Source organism: Delphinus delphis, chromosome 21, assembly GCF_949987515.2.
Source record: "Delphinus delphis chromosome 21, mDelDel1.2, whole genome shotgun sequence".
Taxonomy (NCBI): Eukaryota; Metazoa; Chordata; class Mammalia; order Artiodactyla; family Delphinidae; genus Delphinus; species Delphinus delphis.
Window position 1 is genome coordinate 28,908,629 of NC_082703.1, and position 18,450 is coordinate 28,927,078.

Genomic DNA, 18,450 nt, shown 5'->3' on the forward strand with positions numbered 1-18,450 from the left:
TCCAGCCAAGCCCCTCTGCTGCTTTATCTCCTCTGCTAGCAAAAGGTGGAGAGAATTCCAACGGAGAGACCTCGAGGATACTACTGGAGGGTGCCCAAAGTACACTAGATTGATTTGCATGAAAACAGCGATCACGTATTCCATCCCTTGTATATGACGGTGTACTCCTGACCCACCATCCGCGAAAATGTGTTCTTATGGTATTTTCTTGGTACGGCTGGTAGCTCTCTTTTGAACTGTTCATGTTCTCTTGCCCCAAAACCATTCTGTCTACTTTACAGTGGACTTGAATAAATGGATACAACATGTATGTGTATGCTCTCTCCACTGACTGACATTTCTAAGAGCCGAGTGTGTGTGACGGTGCCTTGTGTGTGGTGAGGAAATGGAGAGCTTCATTCAGCATCACGCTCTGGTCAGACTTGCTGCAGTAACAGCGCTGGGAAATATTTAGACAAGTGTGTTCATTTTGCTTTTCATGTTCATAAAGCTGTAGCTGCCGCTTTTTTAATTTTATGATTGTATAGCAGCTAAAGTGCGTGCTTTTCTGAAGCATTAAGGAGGGAGAGTTTACCTCTTCTAATATATTAGATTATCTCTAATTTGACCTCTGGTTCAGTCCTCTCAAGGGTTTAAAGCTATAAAAGTTTTCATATTTTTATATTTATTTACATAATTGAGTGGCCTGTGTGCGCATACTTTAGGGAATCGTATTACTTGCCTACGCTTTGCAAAAGCAAAGAAACTTAAAAGTGATCAGTCCTCTTTTTAAACTCACATTAGAAATACAGATTATTTGTTTAATTAGGCTGTTTTGCAGATTCCTCTTTAAAGCTGTAATGCATTTTTAAGCATTTTAACACTTATTTTAAACCTCATCAACAGAAAAAAAATTTTTTTCTAATCGAAAACAATGCAACAAAAGCAGAACAATATTCAATGAGCAAACTAAGCGGCAAATAGAATAGTACAGCTTTTTTTTTTTACTAATTATAACTCATCTTTATTTCTTGATCTGAAATTTGATGACTGTATCAAGTATATATCACAGTATTTACTGTTCACCGATGAAATATTTTGGGACTGCAGTTCACTTTGGAAGGCCATGGGGAAGCTTTACACATGTCCCCCATCTGGCTGTGGCTCGCAGGCCCTCAGAGCTGCGGACGGCTGAAGTTTGGTCCCACAAGAAGAGAACCTCCACCGGGAGCTGCAAATAGTGATGATGACTTTGGACAAATCAGTGACCTTCTAATTACGTCTTCCAAAACCTCCAGACCCAAAATAAGAGTGTCTTGCTACAAAATGTATGTTGTATCAGTCTTCTCTTTACGCAATACCAGTTCTAGGGACGGTGTTGTTTCTGACTCATTTTTAGAGGCAGTTTATTTCAGTCGTTTGTTTCAGCGGCATGTCATTCATGTGTGGGGAAGTCACTTTCTCTCCAGTGCTTAAGTAAGGATAGAGATGCAAAGTTTGGCCATAAAGTGAAGATGTCACTTTAAATGCACATTATTATATTTCTACATGGTTAGTTACTTATCATCCTAATTTTTGAATAAAATTTCACTCTGAGAAGGAATCCATTTAAATAGACACCCAGGGACTTCCCTGGTGGCTCAGTGGTTAAGAATCCACCTGCCAATGCAGGGGACACGGATTTGATCCCCGGTCCAGGAAGATCCCACATGCCGCGGAGCAACTACTGAGCCCGTGTGCGCCACAACTACTGAAGCCCGTGTGCCTAGAGCCGGTGCTCTGCAACAAGAGAAGCCTGTGCACCACAACGAAGAGTAGCCCGCACTCGCCGCAACTAGAGAAAGCCCATGCTCACAGCAACAAAGACCCAACGCAGCCGAAAATAAATAAGTAAATAAATTTTTAAAATAAATAAATAGGCACCCATATAGATTTACACCTTGTCATAAAATGAACCTGTCTTACATACTAACTTGCTCAATATAAAACCTGTCGAGCTGCCCAAATCATGAGGATTGGGAATGTTTTGTGGCCAAGCATATGATACCAAATTGAAACTGCTAAATAATATTCCTTTGTGAGCACTTTTCACTGCTTTCTGTCTCACAATAGACTATTATTTTGACTTGTAAATATTGCCCCATGGGGACTGGTTTGATATGTTAGTGCACTACATCTCAGTTGTTTTAAATAACAGATCAGTGGTACAATTAAACACGTCGCGGGCAGCCTGTGGAGCAAAAGGAACCCATGCAAAAGAGCACCTCCTGTATGATCCCGTTTATATCAAGTTCAAGAGTGGACCAAACCTGTGGGCGGTGACAGAAGTCAGAATAATGGTTTCTGGCTGGGAGGTGTTCAGGCGTGTGCAAGAGAGATTATTCATGGGGAAGGGGCATGAGGGGACCTTCTGGGTGCGGGAAATGTTTTATATCTAGATCCCAGCGCTAGTTACACAAATTCATATTTTAAAAGTTCACGAGGCTGTCAACTTAAGGTTAGTACACTGTATACACTTCTTGTGTTTTAGACCTCAATAAAAATTTTTTTAATGGCAAGGGTATAAAAATGAAATGTTTGATAACTTTTGCCGTGACACTACAACCCTAGTTACTATGAGTGATTTTATTTACCTCTGTCTGCATCTTTCCTCTGGTTGTACCTAAGTACTGCCTAAAGACATGAACTTTGAAAAAGTGGTTTTAAAGTGACTGTCTGCAGAGAGTGTAGATTAAACCGTTCCAGCTGCCCAAAGAGGGTTAAAAGTACTCAGTTAGGTAAATTAGTAATTTAACGTTCCGAAGCTCAGTTCTTTCCGGGTCAAGCATAAACGGCATTTGCTCTCGGAAGACCGAGAAAGAATTCATGCAGTTCCCATTAGTCTAAAAATAAATAATAAATAAATAAATGTCTGAGTCATGGGTTGCATTTTGATGGAGTTCAGTGACTTCAAGTATAGGAAGAAAATGATTTATCCTTTGAATAGCTGTGCTACCCATTGGGATGAATACAAAATTGCTCTGAGAAAAGTAAAATAAATGAATTAATCTATTGAACTTCATTGTATTTAGAGTTATTCCAATTCAAGCAGCTCTTGCTTTTCCGCAGCATTATAAAAACTTGAATAAAGTAGCTTTGTGTTGGTTTCAGGTTGGAGAGAAGTGACATGTGTGATTTTTGAAGCTGTAGTAGGGCCATCATTATGCCACAGGTTTTGGGACTCAGACACACCTGGGTGTGAATCCTGGCTCAGCTGCATACTTACTAGCTACCAGGTCAGCTTTTTTAACCTCAGGTTTCTCATTGGTAAAATGAGTATATAAATGCATTCTGTGCTACGTTCGTCTGAAAATCAAATGGGACAAGTGAATCAGGGTTCCCAAGCTGTGTGCCAAGCCTCCCCAGGTCCCTGCAGCAAACTCCTAAGAACACGGGACAGTTCAGATATTCAAGGGAAATCCCACAATATTTAACATCTGTCAGCTACTGGAAGAATTAGTAGCCCAAAGTAGCTCAGTTTCAACACGCTTAGATGGTGCCACTGGGCAAAGCTGGGTTTTTAGTGGTTTGCTGTTGTTAAAAGCAAGAGCGCTGCAAGAGTCAGCATGGAACTTAAAATGGGGGTGGCAGTGTCCGACCCAGTTCCGAAGTTTGAGGAGCTGGGCAGTGCCTAACTGGCAAACAGAGTCCATAAGTATTTGGGGTTACTTGAGTTTTAGAACATCCTGTATGGACCCTTGCGTTTGGTAGGGTGTAAGCCCAATCCAGATACTGCCTTTAATTGCCCTATGATTTGATAATATTTATTGGAAAACCAGTAAATCAAAAAGACTTAGTAAATCATATAAGATCTTGATCAAGACGTGTACTTGAATAGTTTCCCAACCTCAGAAACCATTCAGAAAAACAGCCACGCTTCTCGCAAGCTTGTCGTTTGGCCCGGCGTCTGCTTTCAGGCTAACAACTTCTGTAAGCACCGTGCACTGGGGGAGAAAGCTTCTTAGAGCACACGGTGCGTGTGTTCTGTGGACGGCGTGGTTGCCTAACACCGATGTGTTTTTGGTGGTGTAGTGCAAGTACCGAATGCGTGCCAGTCTCACAAAAGTAACGTGGTCCATTTCTGCGTGTAATTTACAGTTTGCACGCTTGCCACCCTCATTCGTTCAAAGTTGAACTAGTTTTATGGCGCACGGAGAAGCCCAGCTTACTTGAACACCAAATGTTCAGTGTGATTCTTCAAACGCTTGTGGTAAAAGTACGAGGGACTTGAGTCATTTTCCCATAATTAGTTTCAGTTCTGTAGGTCTGCCCCGTCTCCCTAACCCTGCTGCCTTGCATGCACGTCCATTCCAATGGAAGCTAGTGGAAAATTCCTATCCCCTTTCACTCCGCTGCCATGAGTTATAAAAAGCATGTCATTCAGGATGGACTTTTTCTTCTGCAATGTTGAATTTTTACTCACAATTTGAAGGGGAAAAAAAATAATCATTTTAAGAGAGATTTCTCTATCAGTGAGGGGAGGGGCCACGGCATCACTGAGCCACCGGAGGATGGCTGACTCACTTTGCTTCATCTTTAGGGGGTCGTGTATTTATATCAGCCAGTGCTTTCTGAGGGGTGGTGTGTGAGAGTGCAGCATAGCACCTTGTCTTTTTCAGAGTCCCGTGACACTCGTTCACACGAGTCACTTCAGATCCACGTGTCACTGAGCAATCAGTGGGCACAACAAGCTCACGTGCACGTGCGGCTGGGGAGTGAGGGCTCATACAGGAGATGGGAACGAGGGGCGAGGGCTCACGTAGGAAGTGGGAGTGAGGCGCGAGGGCTCGGAGAGCAGGGAGCGGCGGCAGAAGTTTTCCTGTTGTCAGGGTTCGCTTGTTTGTTTCAATCAAAATATGAGTCATCCTACCCCCATTTTTAACCAGAAATCACTGTGGTCACTGCTGTGATTTGGTCTTGACGCCTACAGGCCGGTTTAATTTGATCAGCGGTAGTGAATTCTTGAAAGCTTCCGTCAGTCGTGGAAATCCGGTTTCAAATTAACGTGGTCCACACGCCAGCTTAAACTTTGTGGCTTAGCGTCTTTGTTGAGTCCCCTCGGTGGAAGGACCTACACTGGAGTTCTGGCAGCTGTTTGGGACTCAGATTATGAGTGGTTGGCTCCACTGGAATCTTGGCCTCTCCTGGAGTGACTCTAGGAGCATTTTGGCTTAAGGAGGCCAAAGATAGAACTTAAGTGAAGGTTTTCTCCCGAAACGTCGATCCTGCATCCCAGCACGTTCAGGTGGTATGTGTAGACCTCTTTTAGTTGTTCCTGAACCCCTAAACCATTGGTCTCCAGGAATGTGATTGGCTTTGGGGGGAAAAGTCCATGCTAGCCTTGGAAATCTCCTGAAAATGACAGTGGGAAACTCAGAACTGGGGTATGAACCCTCATCTTAATCCTTCTCCCTGGGGGCCACTAGCTCAACTCCGGCCGACCTCAGGGAAGCATCTCTTGGTTCTTCATGGCCCCGTTGCTGTGGTCTTGGTGGTCCCCATAACTGCTCAGGAAGCAAGATCAGGCCGCCCACGTGGAGAGAGGAGCTGACATGCCCCATGATGCAGAAAGTACACCTAATGGGTTTTCATAGCAATGACCGTAAGTCATATGTGTTAAAGTGTAATACCATTTAGAAAGATTTGAGAAAGGAAAACTCCTGGTGCTCCCAAAGCAGGTGCCAATCTGGAAAATGCTCTTGTTTCGCACCGTCTCTCTCTGATGCTGGAAAAGAAGGTGTTGTCAAGGGAGAGGCGAAGGTAAGGCCAGAGGGAATGGCAGGTCGTACTGGTCAGGCGTGTATTTTATGTCCAGGCTTTCTTCTCCATTGAATGTTTATACGGCTCCTTCTTTCCTCAGGTGTCTGCTGTACTATTTAATTATCTCTTTGTTAGCCTCCCATTGTAACCTTGACGGAATTATGTTTGAGCAGTACTTAAAATACTCCTCAGAAGTCCTTTCTGAGCACCTCAGGAATAAACACCAAGACCACTCTGCAACGTATGGAACAGTTCCTGAAGAGCAGGTTTCATTAGAAGGTAGATTAGTCTTGGAAGTCGTTCAAGGAAGCTTTAAGTCAATCCAACTGTACAGGTTCCAAAGATACAAGAAAGACAATACACAATACTTGGGTTTGTCCAGTTGAGAAGTGTCAGCTTCCCTAAAAGAACGGAAGTATCCATCTACAGTAGTACGGTGGGCACGTAAGTTGTGCCACGCTCCTACAATGAAACACTACACAGTAGTGGAAAAGGGCACATTTTAATACACACAACAACATGGATGAATCACAGAAATAATAATTTTTAAGAAAGACTCAAAGAGAATGCATACTGTATTCCAATTGCGTGAAGTACAAAACTTAGCAGAATTAACCTGTAGTGGCAGAGGGCAGAATAGAGGCCAGCCTTGAGAGGAGGGGCGGTAGGGTGGGAGGGGCAGGAGGGAGCCACCTGGTGGCCATTACACAGGTGTGTACCTCTATCATCAAGGTACACGCTTCGGATTTGTTAATTTTATTCTAAGTTATACCTCAAAAAAGAAGAAAGTGCTGGATTCCATGAAACAGAGCCAGCTCAGAGTCTGAGGCACGTCTAAGCCAGCGTCTGAGTAAATGAAAAGCAAGGGCTGACCTGGTCCAGTCGAGTGTTTGGGGGAGCAGAGGTGTATGTGTGAATGGACTGAGTTCCTGCTCTTCCAAGCTTCTTATTTTGCCCGTCCCTTACTCCGACAGGGCTGTCCTGGGAAGAGTTACATTTCAGTTTCTCATTCACTTGCTTATTCATGAATCCCGCCCTGTATCTGAAAACGGAGCCACGTGTGCGCCGCTGTCTGCACACTCAGCAGCCGCCATCTTGCTGTGTCCCGAGATGCCACAGGACGGCAGCTGCCAGTTGTGCAGCGTCGCCCTCCTATGGAGGCTCGAATCATCCGGGTGTGACTGTTCTGCGTATCAGCCTCGGTTCCAGTCCTGAGAGTGAGAAAGCAGAGCTGGAAGGAGGTGGAACAGTGCTCGGAAACGGGACAGACGTGGGTTTAAATCCCTGCTCTGCAACCTCACATCTCTGGAAGCTAGCAAGTCACTCAACATCTCAACACTTTTCAGCCTTCCCCGGGGTCAGTGAAAACAATAACATCAACCCAAGTTGGTCTTCTCGCAATTTCCAGTATTTGTTCTTCCTCCTGGCGGTGGACACACTCAGGGTGTGACCGTTGTGTATGGTATCAGAATGGCAGGTGTTGGGGGCCACCGTGAAGTGCTCCACGCAAAAAGATGTGTTATTATAAGAAGCTCGGAAATAAAGAAATTATCCTAGTATTGCTGACTTTCTGCCATCTGATACCACTCTGAGCTTGAGTTTCTTCAAAAAAAGAACAGGGTATCTACCTTCAGTAGACTGTCGCGAGATTAAACGAGCTGATGTCACCAGATCATGTGCACCTGGTTAATACCAGCTGCTATCCTGACAACCGGCGGCATCCTGCCTCTGTCACTTTACAGTAACAACTACACCACAACAAAGGGGAGAAAGAGGCTTTCTCTGTTTTGAACTCTCGTGACTGCTGTCATATGAACAGTATCCTTTTTGCAAGAAGTCTATAGACTTTTTAAAGAAACCAGCAAAGTACGCTGGTGTCAAAGTAGAGTCGAAAGCCCCCCCTTGTTTGGGAAGAGGTGAGGGAGTGGTGCTGGGTTATCTCCACTGCTGCTGTGGTTGACCTGTGTTCCCGGTTTAGGATTTTGAATCACTTAAAATTGAAATGGATAGAGAAAGGGTCCCAAATAAGTAGAGAGAGTTGTTTATTCACCAGATATTTTTATCCTTTTTTTCCCCTCATCCAGAGACCATTTATTTTAATGGTAGTGGTATTTCAGGTGAAGAAGGGAAAGGAAAAGTAGCATACTATCAGACTACAACTGTAAAACCTAAATGGCATAGGGCAGGCTAATCACGTAGCAATAAATAAATGATACATATTAAACATCGTCCAATTAGAGGGAAAGCACATATAGATGTATTGTGCTTGTCATAACCGAGAAGGGAACCGTATTGGAAAATATGGACAATTAATTACACATCCCAAAATGAACAATTGTTTTTGAGGGGGTGGTGTTCTGATTAATGTTGATTCTTTAATTTGTAATATAATTATCCCAACCATCACTGCTTTTAAGAGCATTTCACTGTTGAAGTTAAGTTAAAACCAGTTCGGGTCAGGAATTCCTGTTACTAATACTTTCTTGAATTAAGACTGAATAAGTTTATTTTATTTTACTTTTTTAGGAAATTTAAGAACCTATTCCTTAGTAGCTAAAAATAATAAGGAATTTCATACACAAAAACCAAATGTTCAACATAGATAATTGGCTTGTGGTCGGAATCTGATTATTTTATGTTACTCAGCAAAATATCTTCTCTCCAGCAGCATTTTTGTACAAGTACTTCCCATTACGAAGACCATTTTGCTTAGAGAAATTTGAAGCTACATCTGTATGTAATCATTTTTCAAGATTCCAAAGACTAGATAGTAGTTAATAAAACTCAAAAGAATTCTTGAATTATCTTCAGACTAATGTTTATAATTATCCAGCAAATAAACAAGAGTTGATAATATCTTGTTGATTCTACAGATCTAATGGCAGAGAAAATGCTTGCAGGAGCCCAGAGGAACCGTTACCTCTTAGGAATTTTGAATCTTTTCTACCAAGATGTGCAGGTTGACTAGTTAACCCCAGACCACCCACTGTTTAATATTCATATAGTTCCTGCCATTGTCTTCTATAAAAACAGAACGTACGGAAGAGTAACGTTGCTCGTAGCTTACTGAAAGCTGAAGTGATAATAATAAGTTTAACCGTAAAGTCTGAGTGTTTTAATGGGCTCATGGCATTACCTGCAAGCATAAGGGGGCACAAGTAGGGTGGTTTAGGAGAAGATGCCACGTACGATTTTGGAGCTGAGTGTTTCTACAGAGAGGTACTCAGTCACCTGTTATAATCAGGACCTTTTACAAGCACACTTAGCAGCTGTCCTTTTCCATGTTGAAAGGAAGTTCATTGTCTTACAGAGTGAAGATGTGCCTTGAGGTATACAGTCAGATCATTTAACCTGATAAGACTGAGTGGAGTTACAATCTTTCTTGTGAGATAATAGTACAGAACTTGATAAGCATGTTTCTGGTATCATTATTAAAATTAATTATAATGACAGTCCCTGAGTACTGTGACATCTTACAGTTTCCAGCACACTTGTGCATTCATCATCCTATTTGAAACACGTAATAATCCCCTGAGGTCCCTGCTGTGGGTAGGAAAACCTTACGTTTCTGAAGGTACACTGTGAGGGTTTTAGCTGGTTAATGACTTAGTTGAATAATCAAGGTAAGGGGTCACTAAACAAATGTACAGTTAATCATGCTTTAAAAAAAAAAAGTCATTTACTAAGTGAAAGAAGGCGATTTGAAAAGACTACATACTGTGTGGTTGCAACGATACCACATTCCGGAAGAGACAAAACTATGGAGACAGTAAAAAGATTCGTGGTTGTCAGTGGTTGGAGGAGGTGGGGATGAAGAGGCAGAGCACAGAGGATTTTTAGGGCAGTGAGACTACTCTGCATGGTTCTGTAATAGTGGATACAATGATGTCCTTATACATTTGTCCAGACCCATCGAATGTACACCACCAAGGGTGAACCCTAATTATCAGCTGTGGACCCTGGGTGATGGTGTGTTCGTCGATTATAACAAATGTACCATCTGGTGGGGTCATTGATAACGAGGAGGCTGTATATGTGGGGGGCAGTAGGGAGCATGTAGGAGGTCTCTGTACCTTCCCCTCACTTTGGCTGTGAACCTAAAACTGCTCTACACAATTCAGTCTTTTTTATAAAACTATCATTTGCTCCATATAAGGAGGAACAAATGAAATGAAAAGCTTGCATTCCGTAGCTTCAGACTGCACCAGTTAACCTAGCCAGCTCTCCCTGGCTATATAGTTGTTTCATGGAGACGCAGAGACGCAGGAAAATAACAAGCCCGCCCAAAGGCACGCTTGTTAACAGTGATGGCATGGACTTCACGCGTAAACACGGTTTCTTTTAGATTTAGATTTCTTGGAATCTGACCAAGTGTGTCCAGGAGATCTCTTCTTTTGGTATAGAACCCCTTTATTCCAAGCTCAGGAGAGCAGGAACACATCATTCCCTTTGCTCTAGTTTGGCTCAATTCCTGGGGCTGCCTTGGGCCAGAAATGAAACCCCTGGAATGGTCTCAGTTTTTTTCACCTCTATCCTTTTTCTTCAGGGTGGTGGTCTTGAGGGCCCCAGAGGCTCCTCAGACAGAGGGAAGGGGGCAGCTCCTGGTGTAGGAAGACTGTCAGACTAACTGTCCTTATCAGGTCCCACACGACTCAGCAGGTTATATACCAAAGAGCGTGGCCTGCTTCCTGAGGGTTCATGACATTAGACAACTTTGCTATTGAACCCAGCCACCAAGGTGTGCTTCTGGCGGCCAGAGTGGAAGTCTCCCGTGTGAAGCATGCTCAGACTGTTCCTAAATGTTAATTAGCGACATACAGAGGCTGACCCACAATTCGGTTTAACCTTAACCTTCATCCCCGCAATTTGCTGGAGCTGTCACGATGAAGGTGCTAATACGTATGTCCTGAGTACTTATCTTAAGATGGGGGGATGTCGGTGGCAGGTTTTGTCAGCAGGCTAATCAGTAGATTAAGTCACCCGGGTGGAATAGTCCCTCTCACATCAAGAAGACTTAATATGTTAGAAAGTGTTAATACGGTCTAGATAGAATGTAACAAAACCGAGGAATGGCGAGGTTGAGCGCTTGCTTCCTTTCAAGGCTTGATTAATATTCTCTACCTGAAAGACCAGCAACTATTGTGAATATTCACACACACAAGCCATGGGAAACTCTAGGAAACTGTGTCAACACAATAAAATAGTGTATTTCCCAAGACCTCTGTATCTGAATCTCTCTTCCCTTAAAAATCACTATTGTCCATGAAAAAATATAGTCACATATTTTTTAAACGACAGGTTATATTCCTAATGTATACACTTAGTCTGCTTGGTTGCTAGTTTTTTAAGTATTAAACTACTTGGTAGTGTTAAGTTGTCAGGTTGATAGAAAGATTCTGAAAGTAATTCTCAGCCGGGTAAAAGGGTGCTGAAAGGAAGGAATGAGGCTGATTTTGGAGGAAAGTAATTACCGGCCAGGCACCCCACCCCCACCCCCAGGCAGGTCCTTCAGAGGTTTTCATTAGGTTCTAGTTGAATTGCCAGGATAATGGTTTTAGCTGGTTGAAAGGGTGATGATGGTAAAAGGATCAGGCCCACTTCTCAGAGATTTCTAGTGCATTTAACATCTTTTGTCAGCGGTGCATGCCAAGATTAGGATAAGAAAGAAAGGTGATTTCATGGGCAAAATATCTAATTAAAATATTAATCTAAAGACAGACAGCTAGCACACCTGACTTTCAGTTCAGGTGGCTGAGGAGAGCTCATCCCTTTATTTTCAAACCGTATATAAAACAGTCATTTTAATCCTGACAAATGTTGAAAGTTTTATTCTGAAACAGTACCATGAATTTTTTTTTTTTTTACTGTAATCAAAAGCTTACATCAAATTGTTGAGCTTGACATTACTTTCTCAGTTTAAACATTAACAGCATGACGTCAAGGTATTTTTGTTTATATCTATTTGTAGAATGCTAAATGAGAGATACACCCTAGTTGTTTTTTAAAATCAAATAGAGGGTAGGGCAGGTCACACGTTACTTTCCTGGGACTGAATTTTATTTGCCTAGACTTTCAGGTCGTACTGGGAAATTCAGGCTGTCACCCTCAGTCAACTTCCAGAGAAGGGTTGTTACTGTATGTATGGTTTGTAAGAATTTGTATACTTTCTCTTGGTTATGATATAGTTTGCTTTTACTCTTCTGAACTACAGGGTGGAATTTCATGTGATTACCTTACACACAGGATATTCCCGATTGCTTTTTTTTTTTTTTCTTTGCAGCTTTGGCACCAACCCCACATAGGAAGGATTGCGAATGTTACCTGATGACCAGGTTGTCCGCAACCTGGTTGTGCCCCAGAACACCTGTGCTTGTCCTAAGACAGGACTCACAGGTGGTGGCAATTGCCTCTGTTACTGACCTGGGATGTCAGCCAAGTTACTTAACCTCTTAGACCCTCTTCTTTTTTTATTGTTAATAAAATAGATAAAAGTTATCAGATAGGTATAGGTGTATATAATGTTATATCCAGCATGTTTTTAAAATAGTCATCCCTGTACAGGCGTATTTATGTACTGAGTAGTAAGGTGCTTATTTCAGAATGCTAGAATTATACATAATATTCTTAATGGGTGTTCTGTGTATGTGTTACTTCCTGCAGTATCCACCTATTACTGATGACTTTGGTGATCAGGAAAAATGACCATTCTCACGTAGTTTCAATTGATTGTCCTTTTGTAAAAGAGGTTTCAGCGGAGTGACCACACTGTCTGGCACGGCTCCTCTCTCCCCTCACCCTCCAACACTCCCATCTCCTGCACCCGCTCGTCTGTCTCGTTTCACCCGATGTTCTGTGGGGCGCTTATCACCTTCTGACCCACGTGTTCCAACAGGATGTTGGTGGTGTAATGCCGCGTATCCCCACCAGGGCGGACCCTAGTCTTTGTCTTCGCCCCAAGCACCTAGAGCACTGCCTGGGCACACATGGGCCTTCAGTAAATATTTGTTGAACAAATAAATGAACTTCAGTGACGCCTGCCCTGAACTGGAAACACCCCAAAAGGAGTGGGAGAGGTAGAGCAGTGTTCACTCATTTATGTTAATGAGCTAAGAAATAACGCGATATTCACATTCACTCACACTTCTCCCAGTGATTTTCTGCGGTCTTTTCAGCCCCATGGAAAAGTCTGCTCTTTGTCAGAGGAGGGATGTGCGTGCTTTTCCGTGTTTGTTTTTCCTCTCTGGGACCCATGCAAGACTCCTACACTGCAGAGCACGCTGATATTCCCTGACCCGTGTTCATGAGTGATTTTAAAATAGGTGGGATTATATCCACCACGTCTGTGTTCTAGAGGTGTTTCTGGGACTAAATGAGGTAAGGTATGGAAAGTGCTTTAAAATTATTCAGTGCCACTTGATTGCCATCCCCCATTTACTACTATTGCTTTAGTGATAAAAGTGTCACTGGAAAGTTCAGTGGCTCTCTTTTTATCAGAAAAGTTCTAGAAAAATTTAGAAGAAAAATATTCCTTCAAGTCAAAGAAGGATGTAGTGAAAAGAGAAAAAAATATATATATATATATACACACAAACACACACACACACACACACACACACACACACACATACACAGTGGACCCTTGAACAACATGAGTTTGAACTGCACGGGTCCTCTTATACTCATATTTTTTTCAATAAATACATAGTACAGTACTACACAATCCACAGTATTTAGTATATATATGACATATATGTATATGACTCATATGAACTATATTTTATAGGTATAGATGTGTATAATGTTATATAATATATACTTTTGTATACATTTATAATAAGTATGTATACATATATAATTATTATAAGCATATATGTGTATAGTTAGTATAACAGAGAGAATAGTTTGATGAGTTGTCATTATCAGTAAGTAATGTAGATGCTCTGCCAACTATGAGCATCTGATCTGGAAACAAGCTGTGCATGTCCATGATTCATGCCTATACCCTCTTGATCTCAACCCAGGAAACCCACAGCTGTCCAGGCCCTGGTACCATTTGGTGTCCAGAATATGGAACAATATAAGCCACCTCCTTTTTGTCAAAATAGCCATCCCATTTACTGCCCCCTTTCCTGTGTTGATAGGTGATGGATTCCATCACAGGTAGTCTCTCCTTTTCTCCCTCCCCACATGTCTCCTTTTCTCTCTAATACATACACACACCCCTTTAATCCATATTCTCCTTTTCCTTAGTCTTCCAAATTTTGCTCTTTTCCCCTAAATAAAATCTTTCTTTCAACCTCTTTTCATGTCACTTGTGAGCCAAAAAAAAAAAAAAAGAAAAAGATTCTGATCACTGTATAATACCACTGTACAGGTTTTAAGAAGAAGGAAATTCGTTCATTTTGATATTAAATTTGTCACAGTAAAGGGCTAGTATACATCTCTAAGTGTTCATCTTGAAGAAAGGGGCTGAAGTTTAAGGGGAAGGAGAATTTACATCCTATTTTCTATTTTTAAAGGTTTGACTTTGTAATTTTACATGGCCCATATATTACTCTCATATTTTTATGTTATTGTTAAGTTATGCATATAGTGGTAGGGTTGATTGGAACTGTTGTTCTTGAATGACAGATATACAGAGTTTCAGTTATTTTATGGATTAAAATAAGCACTATTTTAATCCATAAAAAAAATGGGCCAGCTTGAGCATCTGATCACCATTTATAAGATTAGTATCCTCTTCAAGTTCCATATAGTACAGGAACTGGCTTACAGATAAACTCCTGGAGTACAACCTGTTTGTAAACTGTAGAGGACCATATTGGTTAAAATCAACCGATTTTCAAAATACAGTAAGGAGACTATATGGATTATCTAGTGTCTAAACAGAAAGTCAGATATGATGGAAGGTGTATGCACAAGCCCACTTCCTACTTCGTGATTGCAGGCAAGTCTTCATCTCCCCACAGTGTGACACCTGCAGAGTTAACCCGGGATGTCAGACAGCCCCGTTCAGTAAGCAGAGGCCACTTGACCATGGAAAACAAATACTGTATATATACTATATATATATAATATAAACTATATATAGTATATGCATATCTTATATAATATATGTAGTGCGCACATATTGTACTATACATCGTACATAGTATATAGTAAACAGTGTATTAAACTTGCATTTTCCAACCTTAAATATGTGTACTTCTCCTACCACAGGGAAACTTTAATCATCTCTGCCTTCCTTACAATAATGATATTAATAGATAATTAAACAATAGTAATCATCTTCTTGCAGTCTTAAATAGAAGGTTTAATCAGCCTATCTGAATGCACAGAATTTGCTTCTAACACTAAACACAATCATGTTTCATGATTCAGGAGACAGCAAGGCAGTACAGGAATGGTGGGTTTATTCCAATACTGTAGTAGAACATCGGCTGTGGATACAGTGGGAAGTTTTTTCTTTCCTTTTTTGAACCAAGCTCTGGTTTGTTTGTTTGGATATACAGCTAAGGAGCGTTTTGCCACCACACACACACACACACACACACACACACACACACACACACACACACACACACACACACACACACACACACAATCAGTCCCTGGCAGGGGTAGGGAAGGGGCTGACAGTCTGAGTTCATCTGAGCTTCTCACCATCAGTTTTTCCCATTGACAACAGTTTTGTTTTTAGGAGCAAAACTGGATTGTTCCCTATACATCAGCTGATGAATACTTCTACTTTATTAAAAGGACATAGTATTATTAATTTTAAAGAAAGTAAAGGATCTCAATTCAGGTTTACAGCTCCCAGCCTGTGCTTCTGTCGTTAAAAAAAATAATAAGTAGGATTACGAGGAAATGTTTACATCCACTTAACAGGCATTAGCTTTATTTTTCAAAACACTGTTTTAAAGCACAATAGACTTCGCAGTTGTTGATAACTTTAAAGTATTCATCAGTGTGAAATAACTGTTTATTTCCTTTCCCTGTTTCTTCTGATCGGGGGAAAAAATAATCTGGTCTCCTAGCAAGATACAATCCATTTTGCTAAGTTATTTGTCAGTTTTAATAAAGTGTGTTTACTGTCACGGGGGCAGGGGTTTGGAATAGTTGCAGGATTGGCAAGGGAATGTGACCTATAGTGTTTTTTAGGTCATTGTGGTGTATTTGGTGTCCTAACTATCACGATTTATCTTGTCCTTGTTTAACCGCTAACCAGAAAGTGAGCCTTCCCTGTATTGCTCCATTCATGTCCCTCTGCGCTCATTCAGAATTCTGACACTTCCTCTGCCTGGCAGACTAAAGGGGCAGAGTGGCATCTTTTGATGATGTGCGAAACAGCTTTCTTAGTCCAGGCTCCTGACGGATGCCAACCACTGAGACGCTGAAATGCGTCTCATCTACCCTGAGGTTAACCAGAAACTTGGTCTTATTTTCCTTCTTGACAAGTTTTCTTAAAACCTTAAAAGTGTTTTGTGTTTTTTTTTCCCCTCTCATTTTTAGTGTTGATCAGGGAGAGAAAGGAAATACGGAATCATAAAAAGCAGCCCTAAAGAAAAGGAAATATGCAAAGCACAGAATGGTGCTTTTTCTTTCTGTCATAATCTATCAATAGGGGTTTGATTGTGATGTTGATCATTGTGGCTTATCTATCATCCCATTATATATTATTTTCTCCCTTATGAGAAAAGCAGTGTTTATTATCACAGGTGACAAAACACAGGGATAAAAAACAAGCAGAGAGGTTACATTGAATCACTTTAGGTGGGTTTCATGTTTGCTTTTTTGCTTTCATTCCCAAACCAGAGGCCAGTAAGCCAAGTGAGAGCACAAACTGACTTTCTCAGGTGCACGTTTCCCAAGAGGCCCACAGGACAGGTGCTGAGCCCGTGAAAAGATAAACATGAAGTCATTCTTGGTGACATTTAGCTAGATGGCTAAAGAAAGAATTCAGAAATACCATTGTGCTACTGTTCAAATATTTACTGATTGAACCTGGAAAGGAAAAAATGTTGGTCACCTCATGTAGAATTCCTTGTCCTTTTCCTTCTTTAAACAGCATCCCAGAGATGGAAAAGAAGGGGGTTATTTATCTAGGAAAGAAATACGAGCTCTGTATATGGAGTTTCAGGTATACCTAATGTGGGCTTCATTAAGCAAATACAATTTAGCGGTCTTGATTTGGCAAAACATTCTTCTGTGTTCCTCGACTGTTTATTTTACGAGACGACTTACCAGTCGGGCAGATTAGAATGTACTACGAATGACGTGTCTTTCACCTCTCACCGTGGCCGTCAACCCTGGCATTAACTGTGCCATGGGGGGCATGACAACTCAGGGAGAAATGGGAAGTCAGAGTGAGCAGCTGTTGAGGATACAGTTTGTCTTCCAAATAGTCGAACCTGTGTTGCTGCATACTTTTTAAGCTTAACAATATTATTTGCACATCTATGAATTTTAGGAGATTTTTAAAAGCACCACAGGGGACTTCTTAGGAAAAGAAAGAAATTACTGGAGAATTTGCTCAGAAGGGATAGTGCTTACAGATGCGACTGACGAGTTTCATATTACAGGGCGAGTCTTTTTGATGCGTATTTGTTGTTTTCTGTTCTTTGATTTGAAGCGACCCCTCTTGTTATACTGAATGCAGTGCCGAGGGCTTTCATTCATCTCAGCTCAGGACCAGAGTAATAACTTGGTCATTTCCTCTCTGAAGGTAGGAGAGCTAATGAGAAACACAGATTCGGAGCCAAGATCTATTCTGAGATTAAGATAAGGTGTCCTGACAGAAGGTTTATGGTGAAATGAAAGACAGGGGCAAAGTTTTGAATGAGGGGAATCAGCTTGTTGTTAAAGTTCCCATATGGCTTTAAACCGTCACGTTCTCTGCTGTGTAAGCGCTGTGATGTGATGTCATTGTAATAGTTAATGATTAATCTATTTCTTGCAATTTGTCTAGACCTCCTGCAGAATATATCGAGTCCACATCAAGCAAAATTCCAGGGTGATTTGGGGGTTTGTATAAATAGCTTTACGTGTGAAAACGATGGCTTGTAAAAGCAAAACTGAGCTTTCAGTGTCCTATTTGAGTTAAACTCTCTATAAAAAGCCTGAAACAGTGGGATCATGGTAACCCTGCGAACACGACCGTCTTGTCACGGCGTAACTGCAGCAAAATGCCCTGCACGCCTGCCCCACGAGGGGTCACCTTCAAAGCCCGTGGTGGAACTGAAGGGGCCGCAGCGCCCAATCCCCTCGGACGCTTGGAAAACCCACCCCTACAGACAAATGACAAACCCTCGGGATAAAGCCCCCCAGGTTCTGAGAGATGGAAGGTCTGCTTTATTTAATTTCCTCTTGTTTACCAAGAGCCCCAGCCTATTTTAGTAAATAAATTCAGGAAATTGGTAAAGCACTTCACTCCATCCGTTATGGATCAGTAACTAACGTGATTGTCACGTTTTTCCTGGCTCCGTCTCTGCCCTTGCTCACAGCTTCCCTCCCGTGCCTGCAACCGGTTCTATAACGTCCCTGGTAAAGGATATCACCGAGTTGAAAGTACTTGCACAAACAAAACAGCCTACACGTTGTGCAGAGAAGTGCGCTTCCTCCGTGCATAAGGAGTCCTGACTTTAGAGACTTCCCTCCATTGATCCTGGCACT

General features: G+C 41.7%; 2 protein-coding genes across 3 annotated transcripts in view; one reads left to right on the plus strand and one right to left on the minus strand.

Annotated features, from left to right (window-relative positions):
- The window catches only part of MCPH1 (microcephalin 1), a 229,417-nt gene that overhangs the window by 136,414 nt on the left and 74,553 nt on the right, over window positions 1-18,450 (plus strand).
- Window positions 1-18,450, minus strand: part of ANGPT2 (angiopoietin 2) — a 53,910-nt gene that overhangs the window by 34,569 nt on the left and 891 nt on the right. The gene's annotated exons all lie outside the window — the stretch shown is intronic.